This window comes from Protopterus annectens, chromosome 14.part0, assembly GCF_019279795.1.
Source record: "Protopterus annectens isolate FY-2018-M chromosome 14.part0, PAN1.0, whole genome shotgun sequence".
Classification (NCBI taxonomy): Eukaryota; Metazoa; Chordata; order Ceratodontiformes; family Protopteridae; genus Protopterus; species Protopterus annectens.
In genome coordinates this window covers 161,879,114-161,901,168 of record NC_056748.1, presented here as the reverse complement: position 1 = coordinate 161,901,168, position 22,055 = coordinate 161,879,114, and the positions used below count along the sequence as shown (strand labels likewise).

General features: G+C 40.5%; 1 protein-coding gene across 1 annotated transcript in view; it reads right to left on the bottom strand.

Moving 5' to 3' along the window:
• CCDC186 (coiled-coil domain containing 186) overlaps positions 1 to 20,967 on the bottom strand; it is a 1,483,461-nt gene extending 1,462,494 nt beyond the window's left edge. Inside the window, exon 1 of the mRNA XM_044055936.1 lies at positions 20,808 to 20,967. The gene's annotated coding sequence lies outside the window, so the exon portion shown is untranslated. The remainder of the gene's footprint in view (positions 1 to 20,807) is intronic.
• Between the last annotated feature and the right edge of the window lie 1,088 nt (positions 20,968 to 22,055).

The window sequence follows — 22,055 nt, the reverse complement described above, 5'->3', positions numbered from 1 at the left end:
CAAACCCTTGTACCATTCCTTTGCAATCCACCACTTGGGATCTCACAGGCATGCACAGGGAATGTTACGGCTTAAAGTTAAAAGCTGTTTTATGGCTGTATGGGTAACCACCACTCTCCAACAAGTGAGCATCAAAGACAGAGGCAGCTGGGAAACAGTTGGCAGATGCAGAGAAGGAAAAAGAATAAACCAAAAACTGCACTTAAAAATTGTTCTACCAATAAAGTAGTAAACTATTAAAGCAAAAATACTAACCTATTCACAGGCTGAATGACCTCTAAATTGTTTATATTACAGTGGCACCCAGGGAAGAGCTCCCACAAGGGGATAGACTATTGCAAATCACCCTCAAAAACTGACAGATTTTAGAAGTTGACTTAAATGGTTTGTCACTTCAACAAGAGCCCCTTAAGCATACCAAACAGAAAAGTGCAGTGTGCAACAAATAATGCCCCATAACTCACAGCTACAAACATCACCAGAACAAAAACACCACAAACATGTATTCATCACCAAAGCAGTAAATAAATACTAAACAATATTTAGTATTAAAAAGCAGCATAAGCCACCACTCCACAAGACCAAAACACAATCGATGAAAATAACTTGGGGAACAAAAAAATCTGTAGTACAAGAAAGAACAAATGAAAAAAAATCAAACAGTGGCACTGTAAAAACTCAGGAGTTACTAAATGCAGCAAATAAATAAAAGTAAAAACTCTGTCATGTTTAATAATTCTTTACAAAGAATCAATTGTAAATGAATGCAAGAAATAATCTACTTTATATGAAAAACAAATACCACAATACAAACTGTGTGGAAGTTACACATGCCCGACTTGAAATTTAATGACTCAGGCTTTGTACACCTCACCAAATCAATTAAGGCATAATAAATTCGAACAGCCTTCAACTCACAAATTAACATTCGATAATGCCATACCCAAACTACCTGCATCTTTCTCACTGCAAAACAAATCCATCTTTACTTAAAGCACTATGCTACCTTACAAATTTTGAGGTACACATGAAAGATAATGAATCAAGTTTGGAGCAGCAAAGCTTGTGAAACACCAGAGAAGAAAAAAATCATCAGTTTTACTAACTCTTGGAAAACAAATTGGGAGACTGGAAGGAAAATTTAGATTAAAAAAAAAAGGTTGTCCAAAAGTGGAGTGGTACATACATGTAGCAATATTTATTAATTCATAAAGGGGGCTATGATAAGACAGAACAGTGAGGTATCTTTGGAAAGAGTAACAAAGCATCTTTTTTTGTTGTTGTTGAGCAACAAAGTATTCTTAGCGATAACAGTCAAAATAAGTCTGAAAAATAAGTTTACTAAAACGCAATAGTTTCATATTTAATTCATTCGTTAACATTCTACTTGGTAATGCTCTTTATGTAGATTTAGAGATCAGACATTATGCACAGAATACTGGATTCCCATCGAGTTTTGAGAACCCACTCCTTCCAATGACACTTCTGCTAATGTTAAAAGTGCATATAGTAGACCAATCAAGGTTAATGTCATCACAAGGCGGGCCACTGACTGCCTGGCAATCCATACAAGTTAGGGTTTCTCATCCCTTTAGCACACTAAAATTCCAGACCCGGAAATGATGCAAATTTCATCCTCTCAGATTCCTGCCCTTCAAGGGATTCCCCTTTAGCACATTACAATTCTTTCTCTCAGATTCTGGCCCTTCAAGGAGGCAGCATCTCAAAAGGAAGTTCCACAAGTACAATCTCTTCCTGGAGGAGATTACTTTGTTGAGGGGGGTTAAAGCAGGATAACAGAAGGACAGAAATAGGTTCCCATTTAAGTACTAGATTAGCTGCACTGACGGCCATCCTAAGCTTTCCATTCTTGTGCTCAAATTAAATGAAAGGGATATAAAATGTGGAATGAAGGAAGGGAGTGTGCACAAAAAAAATGCAGCATGTGCTGACTTTGTAGTTTCTAATGTCAGTTAGCTATGCATATCTGAAGTAGACAATCTGTGGCATTGCCATTTTTTGGATATGAAAAAGTAACACCATTTTTTATTCAACATTAAATCAATTTCTTAACCAGGTCAGCGAACTGGTTAACTATTTCAGTTTGTCAAATCTCCGTTACTCACTATATGCATATTCTTTGTGCAAACAAATATCCCATTCCGAAATCCCGCCACCAACCAATACATCATTATCTAACTTAACAAAAAAGTGCGTGTAGTTTCAAGTTTATATTTTATATACATTCCACATACTACACAAATTCAGGGAGCACATAAGTTATATACTGGTGTACCGTTTTACGGTTACACTACTATGCGTGTCAAGTTCTACACGGGTCATCCAGAGAAATCTCAGCTGGAATAACACATTATCAGAGGGAGGTGAAATACCTGTTTGAAAAAAAAAAAAACATCTGCTTTCAGGGGGAACTATAGTGAGAGTAAATAAGCATTTATTTATTTAGGTATGTATGTATGTGTGAATATACGAAACAAATGTACTTTCCAAGAATTATAGTGCTTCAAGGATTTGACAAAAATAGAATATATGGAAATTCTACTCATTCCTCAATGCAAATAGTAGATTAACTGAAAAGTCTGAAGACATTATACTAAGGAAGCAACAAAAGAAAGTGCTTGTTTTACTTTTCTTAAAAAACAGTCCCAAGTGCATAATTCAGAGACTTTTGAGAGTCCAAAAATAAATCAAGACTACAGATGCTTCTGTTACTGAGCTACAGAAGACAACCACAATAAGTGAATTATGTGAGCTGCATGGCCTGTTAGTTATACAAGATTATATGAAACGGGGGGGGGCATTAAGAGAAGCAGATCTCATCATTTCAAAAGCTGTAGCTATGAACACAACAAGTGAAAATACTAGTACACAGTTAAAAAGTCTAACCAAGAAAAAGGAACATACAGAATAAGTGCGTCTTAAGGAAAACAATGAGAAAGAAGTGAAGAATGTGTTCCAAAAATACTGCATATGGAAAAGAAAGCATTGCGCTGATCTAAAATGGAGGTCCCACTCTCATATTGACTTATGTAAAGATCTGAGTATTTGTGTTGATAACCATGTCATAAAGGACTGCCCCACATTTAATCACTCCAGCAGCAACTATAACAGAAAATGATATGCATGTTCAAAGGATCGGCATGTTGCTGAAAACAGATAAGAAAATGAGCCGTTTATAAGTACTGTTAAAGTGAATTAAATTGGTACAGTGAAGTTACAAAATGCATAACAAGGTGACAATGCAATGCAGGCTTTTGGCTAAAAACACAAACTTAAGTGACAAAATGTAGAAGTTAAATCACACACTGTGCAGAGTGCAATATTTTGCCAGAAAAATGCTTTCAAACAACAAAAGGATAAATACTCAAGAAAGACTCGTGTACACATACTGTTAACCTATTCTGGTCATCAAGCAGTAACTGTGGGTCAGGAATTAACGGCATGCAAGTAAAGAGCTAACACATTCAGACTCCTTTTCACACAATATAATGTAAAAAAAAAAAAAAAAAAAAACATAACTCTTACTTTAACAAATTTATTAACTAACTTCTCTAACCGCACACAAGTAGTGAAGTTGCAAACCGCCTTCTCTACCTATATGCAAGTATTTACCGGTATTGCACAAAGATGTATCCTTAGACGTTTATTATTCAACTTCTTCCAATCAATAATCTTTTATCAGGCTCATCTGCTACGGACTCTCCCCCTCTCTCCACTGCATACCATCACCAAAGAAATAATCGTTTACATCCACTGAAAAAGGCTTGCCCATGCTTCTAAACCCTAATAAAACCAAAGTAATGCTCCTTACTTAAAGACTGCTCAAACAAAAAGCTTAACTTGTACAGTTTTCTACTCTTAAAATATTCACCTGGAAATATAGTTGTGACACTCCCAGCCCAGCTATCTGGAATTTTGTAAATAATTGTACGCCATTTGCGAATATTGATATGCATTATACAGAATTGTATGTTATGTACTGAGCTTCAAGAATGTAACCACAGCATACCCTGCTGGAACATATAAGATTAACATACAAAATTTCAAGAAAATAATTTGAAATTAAGTGCTTTACGATTGTGCTACAACAGTTAGTTTCAATGCAGCAAGGAAAGCTTTTTCTATGGTCTTGCAGAGACGTAATTACTAGGTTTCAAATGTAAAAGTGTTTTACTGCTTTATGACTTCCTAGCAGCTGCACAGTTCTGAGAGATGTCCATTTCTCACTCAAGAGATGTAAATTCTGTTAAGTTTCTGTTTAGCCTGGGAACTAAAGTCAGGTGACAAAAAGTGATGTCATCCAAGCTAATTCAGCAGTAATATTTGATATTAAATTTAAGAACTCTCTGAGAGAGAGAGAGAGAGAGAGAGAGAGAGAGAGAGACTATGTATTTTGCACTTTGTCTTTTTTGTCTTAGACCTAGCAAGCACATCCACTCATCATCATCACACCTGCACTTGCTTGTAAGACTTAGGAATATAGTAAACATTAGTCTAGATGTTTTCTGTATTTATTTGAGACTGCCCTGCAATGTTGTTTTAAAATATTTCCTGTGATTTTGAACTCTGAAGTTACTCTGTTGTTTTCTGAGCAGTGTCTTTTTCTCTTATGTATTATTAAATATACTTAAACCCACCTTTGTGGCTGATATTTGTGAGACATACTTAAGCTCTTAAAGTACGTGCATATGTATTTGGTGACACTGTACAGGCCACTCCTAAATAACCTTGCAAGTCTTGGTCAGACTACCATTTGGACTAACAGTAGCATTACACAGTATGATTGGACACTCTTTGCTAAGGGCCTTAGAGTTGGCTGGTGGCAGATGGAACTACCTTATAGTCTGGGGAGAAGGAAGCATAGCTGGTAAACCTGAGCCAGCCTTTTCCAGGTGTGTGTTTGTATATAAATCAAATCTCAAAGTGTATGTGCGTGTCAGCTGCTTGGGCAGGGACATGAAGCACTGGTTGGACAGAGAGGGTGCTGGAGGTCTTAGCTTGGCCACACAGCTGAGATCTCAACCCTATAGCTGTGCCAGTAGGGAGTCTTATTGGGGAGCTGGAGAGACAGGCAGAAATCAGCCCCAGACTAACTGTGGTCTCTGTGTGCTCTTAAAAGAAACTGCACTTTACTTTGTGTGTACTTGTCATCCTCCCATTGTGTACATCCCTCACTGTTGCCAGTGGTGAGGACTGAGGCTCCTTGACTACTGGGCCAGTGCAGGGGCATCACATTAGTCTCCAAAATTAAACTATTAGGCATCCCTCTATAGATCAGCTTGAATATATTACTTGTATTCAGTCTGTAATGATGAATTCTCACTGCAAACAAGGACGTCTCAATACAATTTCTAACTTTCGCATTGCACACTCTTGTAAAACTACTGCACATCCTACCTTCTATAAAGTCTACTCTATGCTTCTCCTATCCTTACAAACATTAACATTTCATTAGAAAAAAAATTGGAAAAATGCTACAACAAAATTGCCAAACTTAGTACAAAGTTATGGAACAGTTGTGAAACATTTACATTTTTTTTTTGGATAAAAAATTAATGAAGGTGAACGAATGCTATAGCTATAAACTATGTACCCACACATGAACTGGTTTAGCAATGATCATGTTTAGGGGGACATGATAAAATGAAGTGCTTTGGAGTAAGGAAGAAAAAAGGCATTCTATTACGCCAGCTGAAGATATATGGGAAGAGACCAAACAAAAGAAAATACAAAAAACTGAGAAAATGGAATTTCTGCCTATGGCTATGGATAGCAAGATACAAACACTAAAATATTTTTAGTCCATTTAGTTTTATGCACAAGTCAAGCATATTTGTATCAAGCAGAGGAAAAGTTGTGGTTAGTAATTTAATTTACAGAGTTGAAGGATTTTATTCGGGAGGGGAAGAGGGCAAGAGTCAAGTGGGATAAACTGATCCTCCCAATAGAACAAAGAGGATTAGGATTACCTGATTTGAAGGATTATTTTACAGCTGCAGAGTTAAGGCTCTTATACATAACACAAGCTGACGGTTATAATTCAAAGTGGAAATGGAGGATGATGAAGGAGGTAATTCAGGAAATAAGAAAAGAATGGGATTTTGGATGCAGATCCATAAGGAGAACAACAGTCATACTGCATATTATGGTCATAAAGTAACAGAAATTACATTGAAAACCAAGTTAACACGGCAATGGGAAGGGAGATTCAGCCAATAGGGATAACTGCAATAGGGGTAGACAGAAGAGGCAAGAGGGGCTGAAATTTACTAACAGAAGCCAAAATCCACACATAGTAACACAAAAACATTCACGGAGGCTCTCAATAATAATCTGTCTAAGCAACAGAGACCTCCAAAGCAGAAACATAAGAAACCTCCATCCCCCAACACAATCCAAATGACACATAGCCCACAGACTCAGTGTGCCACTCAACCACAGCCATTAAGGCAAAACAACGTACCCAACACATTAGTCACAGGTGACTCTATAGTCAGGCACACTGATGTCCCACTCACCAGGCTAAATAAAGAGAAGGTTACTGTCAGCTGCCTGTCGGGTGCCAGGATCTGCCACATAACCCATGCACGCAGGTCACTCCACAACAAGTACAAATATGACTCTGTCATTGTCCATGTTCATGTTGGTGTGAATGACCTGAGACGTACCTCCCTGGACTACATGAAGAGACATGGAAGAGCTCTCCAATCTTGTAGCCCAGGCAGGTATGACCCTAGCCCTGAGTTGCATTCTGCCATCACCCAGAATGATACCGCAGTACAAGGACAAAATGACGGACTTCAACAATTGGCTAAGCTTCTGGTGTCATTCTAAGGGAATCCAGTATCTGTCTGCTTGGGATGACATGGTCAACAGGCTACGATGCTTTGCCACAGATGGCCTGCACCTGTCGCCCCTGGGATTCCGGATACTGGCTAAGGCTCTTGCTGCCCCTATAGTGCCTTTTTTTAGGCAATATTCAAATAACAAATTCATCACCATAACAGGAACAGGCAAGCAAAAACGGAGGGTAATGCTACTCAATGCTAGAAGTCTCAAAATGCACTCACTCGAGGCACTCCTTAAAATGGAGAACATCGATATCTGTGCAGTGACTGAGACCTGGTTCAAGGCTCCAGAGAGCACACCTGCTCTACCAGGCAGTAACTCATACCACACTTTTCAGCCATGCAACCTGGACCGAAACACCAAAGGTGGAGGTGTGTCCATATTCATTAAGGATATCCACAACTCCAGGCTAGTTGCTAAGCGTAATGCATCCGAGGTTATCCAAGTGCAACTAACTCTGAGCAAAACTGCAATCCAAATTGTAGCTTGCTACAGATCCCCACTATGCTCCAGGATTCCCACTCCTCTTTTCTTGATGTACTGGAAAATATTAAGGTTCAGCCAAACACCCTAATAATGGGCGATTTCAACTACCCCACCATTAATTGTGGAAAACTACTCATGTACAAACTCCTTAGCTCAATGCTTTCCGGAATTCATAAACTGCAATGCCCTGGATCAACTTATCCACACCCCCACCAGGGGCAACAATATCCTAGACTTAGTCATTACCAACATGAGTGACCGGTGTTCCACACCTGAAGTCAACTCCTCGTTGGTCCGATCCAACCATAAGCTAATCACCCTCGATATCCACATCCCGCCCCCACCTCCCCATTAAGGAAACCATGGTAAAAAATTTCTCCAAAGCCAACTTCATGCTTCTTAACAGAAGTGATGAACTTCATGACACCCATGCAGATGGACAGTACAGTTACAACTGCTGAATCCTACACAAATGCACTCTATAAGCACTTACATGAGTGCATGGATCATGCTATCCCCAACAGAACCAAGACGCTATCCTCCAAAAAAAGGAAGCCAATCTGGCGGTCCCCTGCCATAAACAAACTGCACAACAGAAGGAAGAAACTGTTGCAAAAGAGAGTAAAATCCCATGAGTGGAGGAGCTCCCTGGTCAGCCTCAGTAAGAAGCGGAGATCCCTTATAAGATCCTCCAAAGCTAGCTACGAAAACAAAAACTGCCACTAAATCCAAGGACAACCACAAAGCATTCTATAGCTATGTCAAGAATCTCGATGGCAACACCCAGATCTGCTCTGAGTTACAGCACAATGGCACGAAAATTACAGAACCAACTGATATTGCCAACATCCTGGCAGATAGGTGCAGTGCTAACTTTATCCCCCCACCCCCCTAAAGGGCCCATATCTATACAGGAAGAATGCAGAGTCCCTGTAATCACAACTATGCAGGTAAAAGCTGCACTCTCCAAAGCCAAAAACACAGCATCCATGGGACCGGACAACATCCCAGGCTGCATTTTACACGCACTTCAGAATGAACTGGTTCCCCACTTAAGCATCATGTTCAATAATAGCCTTGCATCAGGCTTTGTGCCCACTGAATGGCGCACAGCAACAGTTATCCCACTCCACAAAGGGGGAGCCACCACTGATCCTGAGAGCTATCGACCCATTAGCCTAACAAGCCTGGTCTGCAAGGCCATGGAACGTATCCTCATGGAGCTCATAAACAAAGACATTGGTAACCTCCAAACTCTGGATCCCACCCAGTTCGGGATTGTGAAAGGCAGATCATGCCTCCTGAACCTGATCGACTTCTTTGAGGCAAAGCTGTAGATGAGGGTAAGGTGGTTCACACAGCCTATCTTGACCTCGCCAAGGCTTTCGACACCATCCCCCATTCTGGAATTATAGCTAAACTCACTAAACTAGATATAAATCCCTACGTCACAAGATGGGTTGCCAACTGGCTCACTGACAGAACCCACACTGTAAAAGTTGCAGACTTCAAATCTGACCTCAGAGCAGTGACAAGTGGAGTACCACAGGGTTCTGTCCTGGGACCACTCCTGTTTGGTATCTACTTCTCTGAGGTACAGGCTAACACGGAAGGCCTCTGGCTAATGAAGTTTGCAGATGACTGCAAACTAGGAGCCACAGTCAAGCCCCCAAATGATGTGGACATCCTACAGAAGGATCTCGCTGAGACAGATGCCTGGTGTCAGAGCCATGGTCTCAAGCTCAATGCCAAAAAGTGCAGTGTCATCCCCTTTGATAAAAACTCTGTACCCATGAACTACCACATAGGCAGCAATCTACTTAACACTGAATGTGTGATGAGACCTTGGGACCCAGGTGGACAGTAGTCTCTCCTTCGATAGTCACATCACCACAGTAGTCAGGAAGTCCTTCTACATGGCACACCTCATCATAAAAGGGTTCTCATCCAGGAAAAAAGAGGTCATTGTTCCCCTCTACTTGACACTCATTAGACCCATTATAGAGTACAACGCCCCTTTTAGAATGTACCTCACAAGACATCTAAAGCAGCTGGAAAGGCCACAGAAGTACCTCACAAAGAGGATTACTGGCCTCAAACAAATGCCCTACACTGACCGCCTCAAAAAACTCCAGTTTTACTCCGTAGCATATAGCCTACTCCGAGGTGATCTCTGCCTAACATATAGAGCTATGTCAAACCCAGAGCTACATGCTCTAGGGACCTAAACCTTGTCACCACAATAAACAGGACATGCTGGAGGGATAGATTCCTGTCCCAGAGACTTCCCATACTCTGGAACAGGCTACCCATCTATGTCAAGCAAAGTTCTTCATTAGCACTCTTCAAGAAAAATCTTTGATGAGTGGATGGGAAATAGGAAATACACACTTCTGTGTCTCTGCTCGACAGTGGCACAGGAAAATAACTTTCTTGGGTGGCGTAAGCCAGGGAACCTTGTTGGCTAGTCTTACGTAGGCCCTTGGGCCAATAGCGTAGTACCTACCTTTGAACCTATGAAGGAACCAAGACATTGGGAACAAATAATTATAGAGGGAAAGGTAATACAATGGGAAAAGAACACATTTGGACTGCTAGTGACTGCCTTCCTTATCAGGAATTGATATCAAGAGTACAAAGGAAAGGGATAGGGGAATCCTAAATGAAAGACATCCACTAGTTGAGTTTTTAACTTAATCTAGAACAGCAGCTGCTGTTAAAAAAGGAATAGTTAGTAGGGCATATAAAATACTGTACAACAACTATTCAGAAGAGGTAAAAAAAGATTGGGAAAACGGTTTAAATATGTAATACACAAAGAAATAATGGGAGGACGTACATATGGCTCCCAAATATGCAACAAATTTGAGAAGATTTAGGGTTACTGTCTGGAGGTATTTGCACAGACATTTTATACCGCAAGCAGACTACAAAGAAATGTCCCTCTGGTAGATGGCAAATGTCGGAGGTGTAATGGGGAAGAAAGAGGTAACTGAGAGCATATGTTCTTGGACTGTAATGGGTTCGAAGACTTTAAAAACTCCTACAGAGTACTCTGCAGGAATATTGGGTGAGCAAACGAGCATACCTACGGAAATTATTTATTTTGCTGGGATACAGGATCTGAATTAGTTAGACCTAATAAGGCCTTGTTAAGATCAACTCTGGTGGTTAGTAAAAAAAGCAATTACTAGAAAATGGAAATCAAAATCTAAACCCACTACACTTGAAGTGTGGATATTTAACAGCCATAAAAGAAAAGGAAGTAGGATCCTTAGTAAAGGGTAGGAGTAAATTACATATAAAAATTGAAATTGTGGGAACAATACAAGCAAAAAATGTTTTGGAGGAGAAACAAGGTTAAGGAGAAGGCAGGATTTGAACAATTTATGTAATGTAAATAGTTTAGAACAATATATGTAATGTATACCGTTCGTAAACATGAACTTGTTAATAATGGTTTGATTATTTTTACATAATTTAAGTTTGTCTGTCACAACAAGTGATAATTCAATAAAAGTGCTTTAAGGTTAAATAAAAAAAAAAAAAAAAAAAAGAATAAAAAGATGTCTTTCAGCATCCTCTAGGATTTCACTTGATTCCATGTAATACTTTGTAAGTGCTTCTGTTTTTAGAAATGTTAATGTACATTCACCATTATGTAATGCCTCAACCTAAAACTGTAAAAGATGCAATCTGAGGATCATGCTGCTCAACGCTAGAAGTCTAAATCTCAAAATGCACTCGCTTGAAGCACTCCTTAAAATGGAGAACATCGATATTTGTGCTGTAACAGAGACCTGGTTCAAGGCAGCAGAAAGCACCCCTGCACTACCAGGCTATAACTCATTCCACACCTTTTGGCCCCAGAACATGGACCGAAGCTCCAAAGGCAGTGGTGTTACCATATTCATAAAGGATGTGCACACCTCCAGACTGGTGGCCCAACATAACACATCAGAGACACTTCAGGTGCAGCTAATATTGGGTAAGACAGCGATTCAGGTCGTAGTCTGCTATAGGTCCACAACCATGTCCCAAGACTCACACTCCATGCTCCTAAGCACCCTGGGGAATATTAGGGTCCAACTTAACACTCTCATACTGGGTGACTTCAACTACCCCTCCATTAACTGGGGAAAACTACTCATGTACCAACACACTTGCGAAATGCTTCCTGGAATTCATAAATTCCAATGCCCTGGAACAGCTCATTCTTATACCCACTAGAGGTAGCAATATCCTTGACCTGGTCATTACTAACATGGGTGACCATTGCTCTACACCACAAAAGTACCTCACAAAGAGGATCCTAGGCCTTAAGCACTTGGCCTATATAGGCAGACTCAAAAAACTCCCAACTATTCTCTGTCTAGTATCGCCTACTTAGAGGCTTGACTTACAAAACCATGTCTGACCCAGCTCTGTTAGAAATGCTACATCTAAAGAAATCCCAATCCCTCCACACCACACACTACAGAGACCTCAAGCTCATTACTACAATCAACAGAACATGCTGGAGGGACAGGTTCATAACACAGAGACTGCCCATGCTAAGGAATAGACTTCTCATTCATGTCAAACAGAGCACATCAATGGCCCTCCAAGAGAAATCTTGATGAGTGGATGGGAAACAGAAAGTTCACCCCGGGGATCACTAAAGTGGCTCTACTCATCAGAGGCACTGGGAACTAAGGTCGGGTGGCACAATGTCAGGGTAATCCTATGGGGCTAGGCTTGTAAAGGCTTCAGAGCCATTAGCCTAGAACACACCTATGAACTTAGGTGTTCAGTCTATATAAATATGTTAAATCTTAAGCTTCAATGCTATGTTACTAGTTAATGTTAATTTTGGTACTATGTAAATTTGAATGCTTCTGTATACACATTATATTTTGCTTAAAATTTAACTGTGGAGTTTTTCTCCCCGGGCATCTGCTGAAAATGGATATGCATCCAGTCAGACTTTCCCTGTCAACAAATGTAAAATAAATATGGAAATACTGTGTATATTCACAAATACTAGCAATATCTCCTGTACAGTGCATCACAAACAATGGTGATGTATTTTTTCTACTTCTCACCATAACATTACACCATGATCATCAGTAAAGTATAGCACTCCGAGCTATGAAAATATAAAAGCAAATATAAAAATATAAATAACGAGGGAAAAAAACAATGATTATTACCTCCACTGCAGGACAACCCAGATTAGAAATCTTAACCTAAATGTTGTCACTTGTACTGTGCCCCTTCTTATGTTGCCTAATTACTAAGTCACTAAAGTACAGACACCAGTCCCCCAAATATATCAGGGTATCATAAGGAGCTATAGGCGTTTAATACAAGCATACAAAGAGGTGCTAATGGCATGAAGGCCCCAATCTAGGCCACAAAGCCAAATCCATTAGTCATACATATAGTCAACTCTCCAAGACTAGGGTTCTCAAAGCCGTCTTCAACTACATGTGAATTACCCATGCACTGCCCCCTCACTAAATACTTCAGATGTTGCTATACTATCAATTAACAGAATACACATCTAAATATGATCTAATCGCAGACAACACAGACTTAGACAAGGCAAGAGCACACAAACACTTGCTATCTCACTTTCTTACAAGTTGCATCAGACTCCTAGAATGACCCCACAGACAGTCAAGGCTACCCACAAAGTTTCTAAAGCAAAATGAGAAAGTGAAGTGGGGTGCCAGGTCTTTTTTTTCCATTACACAGTCACAATTTACATTTAAAAATTCCAAGAGTAAAGGCAACTTTCAGTAAACGTTTTGACAGGCCTAAAGTACACCTTTGAAACTGCAGGCCACTCCCTTCCACTGAAGATCTTACAAACTTATGGTATTAGAACACTCAGTATTAAAATATTCTCAGTCTAATTACAAAGGGAGAAACTGTACACACAAGCAGAAACTGTACACAGGCACAGCAGCAAAAGCAACCAAGAATGATGCCACAGTACAAAGACAAAATGATCAACTTTAACAATTGGCTAAAGTATTGGTGTCATTCAAAGGGGATCCAGTGTCTGTCAGCCTGGAATGACATGCTCGACAAGCCACATTGCTTCACTAGGGACGGCTTGCACAGGTCACCCCTGGGCTTTCGAATACTGGCTAAGGCTCTTGCCACCCCCATAGTGCCTTTTTTAAGCAAGGCTCAAAAGACAAACCCACCTCCATAGACAACACAAGGAAAAAGAAACTAAGGGTAATGCTGCTCAACGCCAGAAGTCTAAACCTCAAGATGCACGCACTCGAGGCTCTCCTCAGTATGGAGAATATCGATATCTGTGCAGTAACAGAAGCCTGGTTCAAGGCTCCCGAGAGCACCCTAGCACTACCAGGTTATACCTGATACCATGCTTTTCGGCCCCAAAACTCGGACCGAACCACAAAAGGAGGGGGAGTATCCATATTCATCAAAGATACCCACACCTCCAGGTTAGTGGCACAGCACGAAGCATTGGAGACCATCCATGTGCAACTAACAGTGGGCAAAACTGCATTTCAGTTTGTAGCCTGCTAAAGACCACCCTCCAAAACTCAGGAACCCTACTCGGCTTTCCTGAGAACACTGGAGAATATGAAGGTCTCTCCAAACACCATTATATTGGGTGACTTCAACTACCCAAACATAGACTGGGAGCACTACTCAAGCTCCAACACCCACGCCCAACGGTTCCTAGAATTTATAAACTCAAATGCTATGGAATAACTGGTGACCACTCCCACAAGAGGGAAAACATATTGAACCTGATCATCACCAACATGGGGACTCTATGTTCCATACCAGAAGTATACCCCTCATTGATAAGATCTGACCATAAATTAATCTCACTGAACATCCATATCCCGTCCCCACCCCCAGCCAAGGAAACCACGGTGAAGAACTTCTCAAAAGCAAACTTCACACTTCTCAAAACCGAGGTGGAATCCTTCAAAGCCCCTGGGCCAGTGGAAAATATGGCCCAAACCGCAGAATCCTTTACAAACGCATTCTATGGACACCTACAGGAATGCATGGATCGTGCCATCCCAAATAAAACCAAAACTCACTCCTCCAAAGGCAGGAGACCTGTCTGGTGGACCCCAGCCATAAATAAGCTATACAACAGAAGGAGGAAGCTACTACATGACAGAGCAAAATCCCAAAAAGGGAAGGCATCTCTGATCAGTACTAGCAAGAAACTACGATCCCTCATAAAATCATCTAAGGCCAGCTTCGAAAGAAAAATTGCACAAGACGCTAAAGATAATCACAAGGCTTTCTTTAGTTATGTCAGGAACCTGGGTGGCAACTCCCAGATATGCTCGGAGTTAGTGCAAAATGACAAAAAAAAATACACTGAACCCACAGACATTGCCAACATCCTGACAGACAGGTTCAGTGCAAACTTCTCCCCCCCTTCCCCCACAAAAGAGCAAATGTCTATCCCAACAGAGTGTAGCCTCCTTGACATCACAGATGCACAGGTGAGAGCTGCCCTCTCCAAAGCACAAAACACAGCATCAATGGGACCGGACGGTGTCCCGGGCTGCATCTTACACAAGCTCCAAGAAGAACTGAACCCTCACATAAAGTCACTGTTCAATCTCAGCCTTACTATAGGATATGTACCCAAGGAATGGCGTACAGCAACAGTGGTCCCACTCCACAAAGGTAGTGCCACAACGGACCCTGGAAACTATCGCCCTATAAGCCTGACTAGCCTGGTCTGCAAAGCTATGGAGCGTATCATCATTGAACTCATAAACAAAGACATTGGGAACCTCCAAACACTGGATCCTACCCAATTCGGCTTTGTTAAGGGCAGATCTTGCCTCTTGAACCTGGTTGACTTCTTTGAAACAGTCACCAAGGCCACAGATGAAAGGAAGGTAGTCCACACAGCCTACCTGGACCTCGCAAAAGCCTTTGACACAGTACCCCACTCGGGCATCATAAATAAGTTCACCAGCTTAAATATCAACCCCTATGTCACAAGATGGGTTGCAAACTGGCTCAGGGATAGAACCCACATGGTCAGAATTGCAGGTGCTATGTCAGACTCAAAACCAGTTACAAGTGGCGTCCCACAAGGCTCAGTCCTTGGACCTCTCTTGTTTGGTATATATTTCTCTGAGGTACAGGCTAACACGAGAGGACTATGGCTGACCAAGTTCGCAGAGGACTGCAAACTGGGTGCCATAATCGACTCGCCGACTGACAAAAGCATCCTCCAAAAAGAGTCTCACAGAGACGGATAACTGGTGCCAGAGCCATGGCCTAAAACTAAATACCAAAAAGTGCATAGTCATCCTCTTTGGGAAAAACAAAGTGCCCACAAATTACCACATAGGTGGTAATCAATTAAGTACGGAAGAAGTAATTAGTGATTTGGGGACCCAAGTAGATAGCAATCTCTCCTTTGACAATCACGTTGCCAAAGTGGTTAGAAAGACCTTCTATATAGCCCATCTTATCACGAAAGGGTTCACATCTAGATCAAGAGAGGTCATTGTGCCCCTCTACTCATCACTCATCAGGCCCATAATTGAATACAATGCCCCATTTGGGATGCACCTTACCAGACACCTGCAGCAACTGGAAAGCCCCAAAAGTACCTCACCAAGAGGATCAAGGGACTCAAACAGATGCCCTACGCAGTTAGGCTAAAGAAACTCCTGCTCTACTCAGTTGCTTACCGCCTAACTCAGAGGCGATCTGTGCCCGACGTATAAAGCCATGTCCAACCCAAAATTAATGGACATGCTCCACCTCAGGAAATCCAAATCCCTTAGAGCTACACGCTCCAGGGACTTAAATCTCAGCACAGAAATAAACAGGACATGCTGGAGGGACAGATTCATATCCCAGAGGCTCCCCTCACTCTGGAACAAAATCCCAATCCATGTTAAGCAGAGCCCCTCAATGACCCTCTTCAGGAGAGATCCTGACGAGTGGATGGGAGATCGTAGGTTTACCCCTGGGATCTCTTGTGTCCCTACTAGACAGAGGCACAGTAAACTAACCTTAAAAGGGCTATCTTCTGTGACCTACTATACAGAGGCACAGTGAACTAATCTAAAAGGGTGGCGAAAGCCAAACACACACTGGTTAGGCTTATAAATGCCCTAGGGCAGATAGCCTAGTATGAACCTATGAACCTAAAATGGCATATCCACTACTTAAGTTCCACAAGGTTCAACCTTAGGTCCCTTTTTCTATACCCATAACTTACTCTATGACTTCCAAGTAATACAATGTACAGTCTGCACAGAAGACATCATTACTAACACCTCTCGTACTGATACTCTGCACAGAAGACATCATTACTAACACCTCTCGTACTGATACTCTGCACAGAAGACATCATTACTAACACCTCTCGTACTGATACTCTGCACAGAAGACATCATTACTAACACCTCTCGTACTGATACTCTGCACAGAAGACATCATTACTAACACCTCTCGCTGATACTCTGCACAGAAGACATCATTACTAACACCTCTCGTACTGATACTCTGCACAGAAGACATCATTACTAACACCTCTCGTACTGATACTCTGCAGAGAAGATACTCTGCACAGAAGACATCATTACTAACACCTCTCGTACTGATACTCTGCACAGAAGACATCATTACTAACACCTCTCATACTGATACGAGAACATAATCTACAAGGTGTATTATAGCCAATCAGGAACTGGCTAAAGAATAATAACCTAGTCATTAACTGAAACAAATCTACAAAGGGATCTTATTTGGCACCCACCTAAGATTTAGAAATCACACTACCAGTGTTACAACAGACCTAGCAAGCATACATCTCACGGAATGGTATCAAAAATACCCAGGCTTCATAACTGATCCACAACAAATTCACCAACACATAAAAAAGGTCCTAACCCAGCTAAGATTTGCCTATAAATACTCCCACCTCCTACCTGGAGAAATAAGAACTGTCATGGGTGTCCAAATGTTAATGCTCATAAACACTGCCTACTTCTCACACCATTCATATTGGAACAAAACACACGACACCTTACAACACTCAGTGATTAGAACCTCTCTCTACATCTCTCCAAGTCTGACAAATAACACTTTGGTGCGAAGGTTTAACACTGCAAGCTGCAGTTGCTCTGGTACAGGGTTTGATTCCCACAGTTCTCATTTGTGTGCTATGTGACCTTCAGCAAGTCACTTGACCAATCATTGCTCCTGGTTATCTGGGTATGCCCTGTATTACACTACTTTTTAAAATGCTTCCCATCATCTTAACTTCTAAACATTCACACTTTTAAAAATGTAGGTACTCTTTTTCCTCCTGTTTCCAAACTCCAAAGCAGAAAAACAAAATTACCCTTCACTCAACCAGTGACAATGCCCTCACAGTAGATAGACTACCCTTCAGATCTTTTTCAAAAGACTGCACCTACACTATGAACTCCCTCCATCTGGGATCAGGAAACTAATTTTTCCAACACACGTGCAAAATCTCCTGGGAATATCTAACAGAACAGTGTAAATGCTCATTCTCAGACAAAGGATAATTTGGTACCCCTTAAACAGCAGACACCATACAGTAGAATTGAGCATCTTTCTACAACTATGTAATATACATGTACTACACTACAAACACTACTTGTGTAATCAAAATCCCACACTGTACATATGTATATAGTAAAATACATAAAGTATCGACAACTACTACGTATGCATAAAAATCTACTTCAGTTACTCATTTAACAGCACGTATATAACTATTCACTTGATTTGTGTACATTAACAATTACATTTTATTTATATGTTACTGTGTTAATACTCCAATTTTGCCACTTTGGCCTAGGTCATGGATAAAAGGGGTCTCTGGACCAACCCACACTCTCAATTAACAAAAATATAAAATTAAGAATAAGGATAATTACAATACATATAGGCAAACAGGAGCAGGCAACGTGTACATCGCATTTTGGGGAAAGAAGCAAACTTGAGTACCAAAAGAAAACCCAAGTATACACGGACAGCACACACAAATGTTGCACAAACTATAAACATGGATCAGAACCAAAACGTGAAAGATGTCAGGAAAGTGACTAATCTTATTCTGTTAATACCCTGACAATGCCCTGTTGTCCCAAGCCATGCATGAAAAGGGTCCTAGACTAGCCCGCCATCTTAGGTAATACAGTAACACAAGGTTAAGGATAAAATATACAAATATTTATTTCAAAGCAGCCAAATGGCCGTACTTTGGAGAGGTGGGAAAATAGATTATGGAGACAACATCAACAATGACATTGGAATGACACAGAAATGCTATACAAACAAAAAACAAGTATCAGGACAAAATCCTGACAATATGAGGAAGGTGATTAACTGAAATACAACATACCACCTACACTAGCATTTTGATCTTTGGGTCACTTAGTTTTTATCCTTACCTAATAGGGGCAGCCACGGTGGTGCAGTGGTTGGCATTGTCGCCTCACTGCAAGAAGTTCTCCGGTTTGATCCTCGGCTGGGGTGCCTTCTGTGCGGAGTCTGCATGTCCTCCCTGTGGTCGCGTGGGTTTCCTCCGGGTGCTCCGGTTTCCTCCCACATCCCAAACAAATGCTGTAGGTGGATTGGACACTTTAAATTGGCCCTAGGTGTGCGTGTGTATGTGCCTTCTGTGGAAGGTTGGGTGCCAGGCTGGCAACTCGACACTGTAAAAACTCCACTGCCAATCATGAGCGGACAGGTGATCCACTGTGGCGACCCCTAACCGGGAAAAGAAGAAGAAGATCCTTACCTAATAGCCATATAAGTAAATTAGTCCAACTTCACTGTTTTCAGCCATGGCCAGAAGGAAAAGTAAAAATACAATATAGCAAAACAAGACTAAGTGATACAGAACATTTAAAGAACAATAAGTTCACATTTGGTAAAATAAGGACAGCAATACTGAGAGCAAGGATAAATAATTTCTTTCTGAAAAAGACATATTATTATTATTCATTTTAGTGAATATGCAAGGCAAATCAAACAAGCTGGTTTAAGGCATAACCAGATACTCAATACTAGTCAGAAATTAAAAGGAGGATGTGATACTGGCACTAAACTGAGAAGGATGTCATCTGCCATGGCTCATTACCTCACTCACCTATTCTCCTCCCTAGCCCCAAACAGTAGGGTTGCCACCTTTTCAAATGGCCAAAGTGGGACATTTTCGGGACACACATCAGATTTTACAGGCTGACATACCCACGGCCAGTACAAAGGATATAACTTTACTTTTTTTGCCTAGATAAAAGCATATTCTTATAGCAATTTAGTTCCTTATTCTGTTTCTTGTAACATTTAGGTATTTTAGATACAGAAATAACTATTTTATGCAACTATTACATAAAATATTGGACATAATTATGTCCTGCAATCTCAGGACATTTGCCATTTTTAATATTTTTGGTCAGGACACAACTGCCCAAAGAGGGACTGTCCCTCGCAAAGTGGGACAGGTGGTAAACCCACCAAACAGAAATACAAAAAGGATTCCTATTAAGCGCTGTTAAACAATAATCTGTGAGTAACAGTAATGAATAATTAAGGTAAGGTATTAAGAAACAACAAAACTGTGAACCTTTTCAACTTTTGTACAGTGCAGTCATGACTGCTACATTAGTGTGATACAAATACTCATCCTGCTAGACTATAATAATAAAACAAACCCTACATATAGATGCTACTACACAGACCACTAGGCGTGTGTGCAACTTACAAATTATACTAAATCTTTGAATAATCCCATCCATTGAAAACAGTGCTGTTAATCACGCTTAAGTTTCTACATTGCCATACGAACTGTTGGTAATTATGCGAAACTACCCACTGAATACATGTATTTAACTGAGACTTACACAACTTAAAGCCCTGCAGCAGTTTCAGGCACATATTTAAAGAACAAATATAATGAGGGTGCAGCAATTAACACGTCTAGCACTTTAATGCAAAACTCTCTTTTCTAACAGAGGGGGGTCTAAACAGTAGTTCCACAAAAATGTCAACACAACACAGCCCACTTTCAGTTTCGTTATACACTACGAAATATGTTCAGGAAAAAAAGGAGACCTCTAAAAATATTTACTCTTCTTGAAAAAAAAATCAAATTATGTGCAGCTCTTCCAGCACATAGACAGTAATAATGAATTGTTCACAAGTACGTCTCATTTACAGAGTGACGTTGTTTACAAAGACGTACAAGAGCAAACGTGCCCTCTGTGTTATTACAAATCCTTCACTTCCTCGCTTATGCTGCTTTGCAATAGGATTACTGGAATACCCAATTTATGACGGTTACTACAACAACAGACCAGTCCGGTTAAGGTATCTGCAGTACCTCATAATACCACTTGAAAAGAACCTTAAATTACAGCAATACTTATAACAGTCACTTATCGTACCATATGTTTATAACCTACACAATGTCCACCAATGCCGGCAAATCCAAAGAGAACCACAAACTCATTCCTTAACCCACTATGACAATTGACACATCTACAAACATGGCTACCAGGTCTATACCAGCTGCTAACACCTGCGCCAATCAGAAGCGAGAAGGCTAAATGACATCACGGCGGTTCTCCTCTTGTGGAGTGTGGGAGAGGATGGTACAAAACAGGCAATGTCTGTGGAAGTGGGAGGTGATGTCTCTGAAAGGTCGTATTCGGTGTAATGTGTTCTTTGCTTTATTAGAGAAATCAGTTATCAATTGGGTTTATTGTCTGATAAAAGTCTGAAATATGTCATTTAAACCTAGAATTTCTGTCTAAATTTTCTTAAAATATAGAAAATAGGTACTGTTAGTTTACAGAAAATGAAAACACATTATCGTATAACTTTTCATTAGTCGTTAAGGTAGGATTTCAGTTTTGGGAAGTAGGTATGTACTTTCATTTGTTACTACTAACAGCACGTCTGTGAAACCAAAACCTAGCAAACTGACACCAAAAAAAGCTGACGTGATTGGATTGGGAACTGAATGAATTAACTATTCTTTTTGAACGGTTTTGTGCAGACATTTTTGAAATAAATCATGGTAACCAACAAGTAGTACAGACACCATTCTTTAGTTTAGTATCCCACATCCGTGACCGTCCGTCCATTAATGTTTACAGTATAGCAGGTCTGCTGCATCCTTACAGCTGCTTGTCACATAACGTTGCAAAGGAAAAGCTTCTCGTGAAATAAAAACAGATGAAATATCAAGTGACAAAAGAGTCAGTCAGTTGCATTGATAGTTCAATATTATGTGAAACCATACCATAGCTGGCTTTAGGCACCAATGAACCCACAGAATAATATCTTGTATTAATATTGCGCTATACGTTTGTCAAACCTACAAAAACTAATACAGCAGTCTTGTGCAGGAAGGTAATAATAACGCAGTCCTAAGGATTAGCACCACTCTTTCTCATTTAAAATCCCAATATATGTCTGGTTGTAACAGTTTTTTTTTTGTCAAGAAGCAGTCTTTATAATTTCATTAAATGTTTTACCACCAACATAGTGCCCTTGATTGTGCTAAATCCTGCTGATGGATATTCTCTTCACTAATATTAACATCCTAACGATAGTTGGGCACCAGTGGGTATTCATGGCTGCAGGGAACTCCCTGATCAGCCATAACTGTGTGGGGGTCACCCACAAAA